Below are 6,056 nucleotides of genomic sequence, written 5' to 3' on the forward strand. Positions count from 1 at the left end.
AAGGCAAAGTGAGTCGATCACCCAGGACTCACTTTGTCTTGGCGATCTAATCTATCGAGCCGATAAGTCTTCTTCTCCCCGAAGTCAATTCTGCAGTCGGAGAGGAAGTTCGGGCCAGCCAATCGCTGCCTGGCTGGGCGGAACTTCCTCTCCGATTGCAGAATTGACGTCAGGGAGAGCATGCGTCGGCTTTGGGGCCTGTTATCCATTGGTGGGTCCTGTTCCCCGATGGCAGCGGCAGTGGCAGTGGCTTGGGGAACGGCAGGGAGAAAGAAAGAAAGGGGGCAGGCAGGGAAACAGAAGGAAAGAAGAGAAACAGAAAAAAAAGAAAGAAAGGTCAGGGAGAGAGGAAGAAAAAGTTGGGGGAGGGAATGAGGTGTGGAGGAGAGAAAGCATACAGGCTGATAGAAGGGAAGAAAGATTGGATGCACAGTCAGAAGAAGAAAGTGCAACCAGAAATCACCAGACAAGGTAGGAAAAATGATTTTATTTTAAATTTAGTAAAGTGGAGGCAGTATTACCACAGTTTTCAAAGGAATTTGCCCAAATAACTTAATAGTTAACTGGGTAAATTCCCAGAGATGAAAACTTCCCTTCACTTACTATGCACAGTTCTGAATTTATATCTGCTGTCTATATTTTACAATATGGTCACCTTTTACTAAACCGCAATAGTGGTTTTTAACGCAGGGAGCCTATGAGCGTCAAGAGCAGCACTGGGCATTCAGCGCAGCTCCCTGCGCTAAAAACTGCTATTGTGGTTTAATAAAAAGGATGGAGGGTATATTTGTCTATTTTTGTATGCTATAAAAACCAAATACAGAGAGAGACTGAGAGCTGTTGACGAAGAGCTACGTGTGTGTCTTTCTTCGATTCCAGCCAGAATATCAGCTTTGTGTTCAGCCAAACAGGCCCAGGTTTCGCACTGAATAAAGTATTTTATAATTTTTCACTATTCTGTTTACTTAATATTTCATAATAAAGTAATTATAAAATACTTTCTTTGTGTTTATTTGATTCTTATTCAAGATAATTACTTTATATATAGTCAATATAGGCACAGAGTTAAATTTTTTAACATTTTCTAATGGTGGTGTGCCTCGTGATTTTTTTCATGAAACAAGTGTGCCTTTGCCCAAAAAAGGTTGAAAAACACTGCTCTAAGCAACTGAGCTGATTGGGAGCTCCTGCAGGTATGTCTCCCCCGTCCCTCTCAATTAAAAGGGTGATGTCATAGCACTACCCTCCGCTGAAAGGAATGTGGACACACAGGATTTCCGCACAGCTCAAAGATGCCTAGCAGGAAAGTTGGTTTCCTTTATTTGCATGTCTGTAGCAAAGTGGTATGCAAACCATATTTATAAATCAATAAAAATACAACATACCACTCAACTTTTCTGTATTAAAACCAGCAGGCAGCATTCATAATTTACTGACAGTAAAACCAGCTATTAAAAACGCAACATGCCTGAATAGAAAACCACCTTTGTCTTAAGTGAGAAGGAATGCATCATGAAATTGCAGTATATGCATTTGGGGGGGGGGGGCACTCTGGTCTCTCACATTCATATGTCTTAAAGCTGTTGAGATCAAGGCAGGTGGAGGGGATGCCACTGGGCTTACGGAATCACAATAAACATCGAGAGTAAAAGAGCATCTTTTAGCCAGGACACTGTCGACATTCCTGAAGACCAAAGCGATGACTCACGAGTGGCTGTCGGCTCCCTCAGCTTTAATTGCCTCCGTGACCTTTTCTCCTTGATTAGAAGTTCTGATCAAAAATCACTGCCGGCGTGCTCAGCGCAGAGTCTGTAGATGTTGCCACACATGCATAGAGAATTTTAGGGCTCCTTTTACGAAGATGCGCTAGCGTTTTTAGCGCAAGCACCGGATCAGCGCGTGCTAGCTGAAAAACTACCGCCTGCTCAAGAGGAGACGGTAGTGGTTAGCACGCACTATTCCGCGCGTTAAGACCCTAACGCACCTTCGTAAAAGGAGCCCTTAGTATTTTATCCAGGGTCTTACTTTAAAAAAAAAAAAAAATAGGGCTGATATTCAGTGGCAGTCAACAGCACATAAGTGGACAATTCTACTGAAAGTCCAATGACATTGCCTTGGCAGTATCCGGTTATTGCTAGGGTGATCTGGGTGTCAGATTAGGGCAGAGCCAGGAGTTACCTGGTCATCGCCAGTACTCAGTGGCAGTACCCAGCAGGGGTGTAGCAAGGATAGGAGGTGCCCGGGGCAGTGCCCCCCATGCCCTCCTCTTTGCCCCCCTGCTCCTTCCACACCAAACCCCCTCCCCGTTCCTTCAGTACTCCCACACCACACTCCCTCCCTCCCCCACCTCAATAAAATCTTTGCCCGCGTGAGCATCTTCTCCAGCCTACTAGTCACGCTGGTTTTCCCTCAGATGTCATTTCCTGGCCCCGGCGACCTGGAAGTGATTTCAGAGGGAGCCAGGCCTGGCGCGAGCAGGCTTGAGTAGTTGCTTGTGCTACTGAAAATTTTAAAGAGGTACAGGGAGGTGTGGCATGGGAGATGGGGAGGTGCCGGTGCCCCTCACCAAGATGGCACCTGGGGTGGTCTACCCCCACCCCCCCCTTTACTACACCACTGGTACCCAGATAACCAGTTAACTATGTAGGGCTCCTTTTACTAAGGTGCGTTAGGGTCTTAACGCACGGAATAGTGCGCGCTGGACCTTAATGCCAGCATTGAGATGGCATTATTCTAGAAGCGTACCGTGCGGTAATTTTGTGCATGCGCTAAAAACGCTAGCGCACCTTAGTAAAAGCAGCCCTTAGCTATCTGGGTACTGCTGTTGAATATTGGCACCACCTGGGTAACTCCCAGCAAGCCACTGACCGTCTGGATATTCGTTGTGGATACCCAGTAAGGGTGGAATTTAGTCAATGGCACCCAAAATTAGGTGAGAATGATTCATACAAGGCTAAAATTCCATAAAAGGTGCTCCATGAAGAGCACCCTTTATAGAATACTAGCGTAGTGTGGATTTTGCACCTAATTTTGCCAAAGCCTGGTATAAATAGCGGCTCCCAGTTTACTCGCAAAATATAAACACTCCCCTATAAACAGAATGTTACTGAGGAGACAGTTCTCCAATCAATATTGATAATACGTTGTGCAAAAAAAAAAAAAAATTATAAATAGGGGAGGAGATACCTGTGATTGTAAGTGAACACCAGGAACTAATAATAAAACAAATAAGTAAAGTAAAGTAAAAGTAATTTATTTCTTATATACCGCTACATCCGTTAGGTTCTAAGCAGTTTGAAGAAAATATACATTAAGATTATAAATGAGAAGTAAGAAGGTACTTAAAAAAATTCCCTTACTGTCCCGAAGGCTCACAATCTAACTAAAGTACCTGGAAATTAATAAAGAAGAGAAAATAAAGATGGTTGAAAAAAGAAAAATTCTATGTGAACTTATAGGATGGAAATTAAACTGACAGTGAAGAACTGTATGAAAAATACATATGGAATGCAGTTAGAGAGGGTAGGTTACAATCTATTTATGGTATTTGTTTAATTGGAAGGTGTTAAGGTGGGTAATTTGGGGGAAGGTTATCTGAAGGTAGGTGAATCTTCTGGAGGTAAAAGAGGAGGGGTTAAGATATTTGGATGAATTTTTTGAAAAGCAGGGTTTTGATTTCTTTTCTGAATGTTTTGAAGTTGTCTGATATTGTTATAAGATTGGAGATGGAATGGTTGATTTTTGCTGCTTGTGTTGCCAGAAGGTTGTCAAACATTTTCTTGCGTTGTGTGCCTTTGAGTGGGGGGAAGGCGAAAGAGCCTTTGTATGGAGCTTGGACACACAAATCGGTCCAGAGCATCAAATAAGATAAGTTTTTTAACTTTTGGTTGCCCCCCCCCCCTCCCTTTTTACAAAACTTAGCACAGTTTTTAGTGTTGGTCGTAGCGGTAACAGCTCTGATGCTAATAGAATTTCTATGAGTGACGGTGGCACTACAAACCATGCTATGGTTTTGTAAAATGGGACATTATCTTTTTTTTTTTTTTTTTTTTGCGCTAGTGGACAACAGCATTTATCTTCAGTTTTTTAGGCGGGACAGGGTTCGCTTTTATTGTTTTCACTGGGCATATTTTCACCATTTATCTGAGATATGTAAACGTACAAAATTGGAGGAGCAAAATGATGTGAATTGTTGCTAACAATTGAGCCTATTGTGGCTCTTATTTGTCTCAGTATTAGTGCCTGGTGCACACTTACAATCACTTACCGCCTCTTTTACTAAGGTGCGTTAACCGATTAGCACGCGCTAATCGAATTAGCGCGCGCTAATCGAATTAGCGCATGCTACACGCTAACATAGACGAACATGCATGCGTTAGCGTTTAGCATGCGCTAAATCAATTAGCGTGCGCTAATGGGTTAACGCACCTTATTAAAAGAGGGCCTTAATGTTCTGGCCTGCGGTAGAAACTTCTACCGCAGCTTAGTACAAAATGGGCGGGGGGGACTAATTTGTAATAGGCAAGTGCGCAGTCAAAATATTTCCCTCTAATTTTCAGTTCTTTTGGCTTTTTTAACCCAATATTCAGCAGTTCTATTTTTTTCATTACTTTACACATATTATAAAATATCTTTCTAAACACATTAGAACTTTTTGTTGCTTGCTCAATAGTTGACAAGCAAACACACATTTCATCATCCACCATCTGCCGCCGTTCTCTCTTTTCAATTTAATTTCTGTCAGAGCTGAAAATCCAAGTTCGCAAAGATAAGAAGATCCAAAACGGTAACAAAGTCTTGATTGCTTTGTTGCTCAAGTTAGAATAACTATAGCATAAAAATTAAAACTAAAATTACTTGTCATTAGTTTTCAAGGACCAATCACATGAAAGAACGACTCTTGTCTGGGCGCTTATATCCAGGTGCTCATAACATTGACAGACTCTTGCATACACAATGTACATGTCTTCTATTCTAATGTGAAAATTCTTATGAATTTTTAAAAATAAAGTAAAATTCTGGAATCTCTAATGGCACACCTGCAATCTCTTTGGGGCACACTACTGTGCCATGGTACACAGTTTGAGAGCCACTGACCTAACAAACCAAATGTACTTTAATGAGTGCATATCCTTATTTCAGTGTCTCTCAAACTTTCTCAAGCCGGGTCACACTAAAGGTAGTGACCAGGGCTTGAGGCACCAGAAGCGCACGGACGTCATCGTGATGACATCACACATATGTATGACATCATCACGTCGACGTCCGCACCTGTGCAGAGGCCCTCCAGATGGGCCCTGAGACGCCAGCAGGGGGTGCCAACAGGGAAGAGGGCCGGAGAGAAGGAGATGCACTGGCGCCAGCTGATTGCCTACAGCAGTGTTTCTCAACTACTTCAAGCTAAGTACCCCCTAAGTCTAACAAATATCAACCGAGTACCCCAACCACAGACCTCCCTAGGCCCACCCAAGCTCTGCCCCAGATCCCATTCCCGTTACTAATTGTAATGCAATTTTTTCCATTCGTTTTTTCATATGCACACAATATACACAGCAGATATAAATTCTCAAAACTGACACATTGCAATCACTGTATTGAAAATAAAATCATTTTAGCTATTGGTGATCTTCTGCAGGCTGCTGTAATTCGCTTCAAAGGTGAGACTGGGAGGCCAGGTGGGAAGACGGAGGACGCTAGAGAAAAGGGGGAAATTTGCAGGCCTTCGGCGAATCGAGCAGCGCTAGCACTGTACCGCATAGGATAGAAAGCTGGCAGGCGCCTCTCTTCCTCCTCGGTGTGCCGCGGCACATCTGGAATCTCAGGAGGCACGGCACACAGTTTGAGATGCACTGCCTTATTTAATACTCATGGTCTATTATAGGAGGATGAAGGACTAATTTGTTATAGGTAGAATCTTATTTCCTGAATCAAGGATATGGAAATGCTGTACGTGAACGTAAATTTCCTCAAAATACCGCAGAAAGGAATAAAATGCAACTTACAGCAGCAGGGCTGTCCATCTGGCCGTTAAAAATGCGTTTGGTCGCTTTTTAAGC

This window comes from Geotrypetes seraphini, chromosome 11 (genome assembly GCF_902459505.1).
Source record: "Geotrypetes seraphini chromosome 11, aGeoSer1.1, whole genome shotgun sequence".
In the NCBI taxonomy this organism is placed as follows: Eukaryota; Metazoa; Chordata; class Amphibia; order Gymnophiona; family Dermophiidae; genus Geotrypetes; species Geotrypetes seraphini.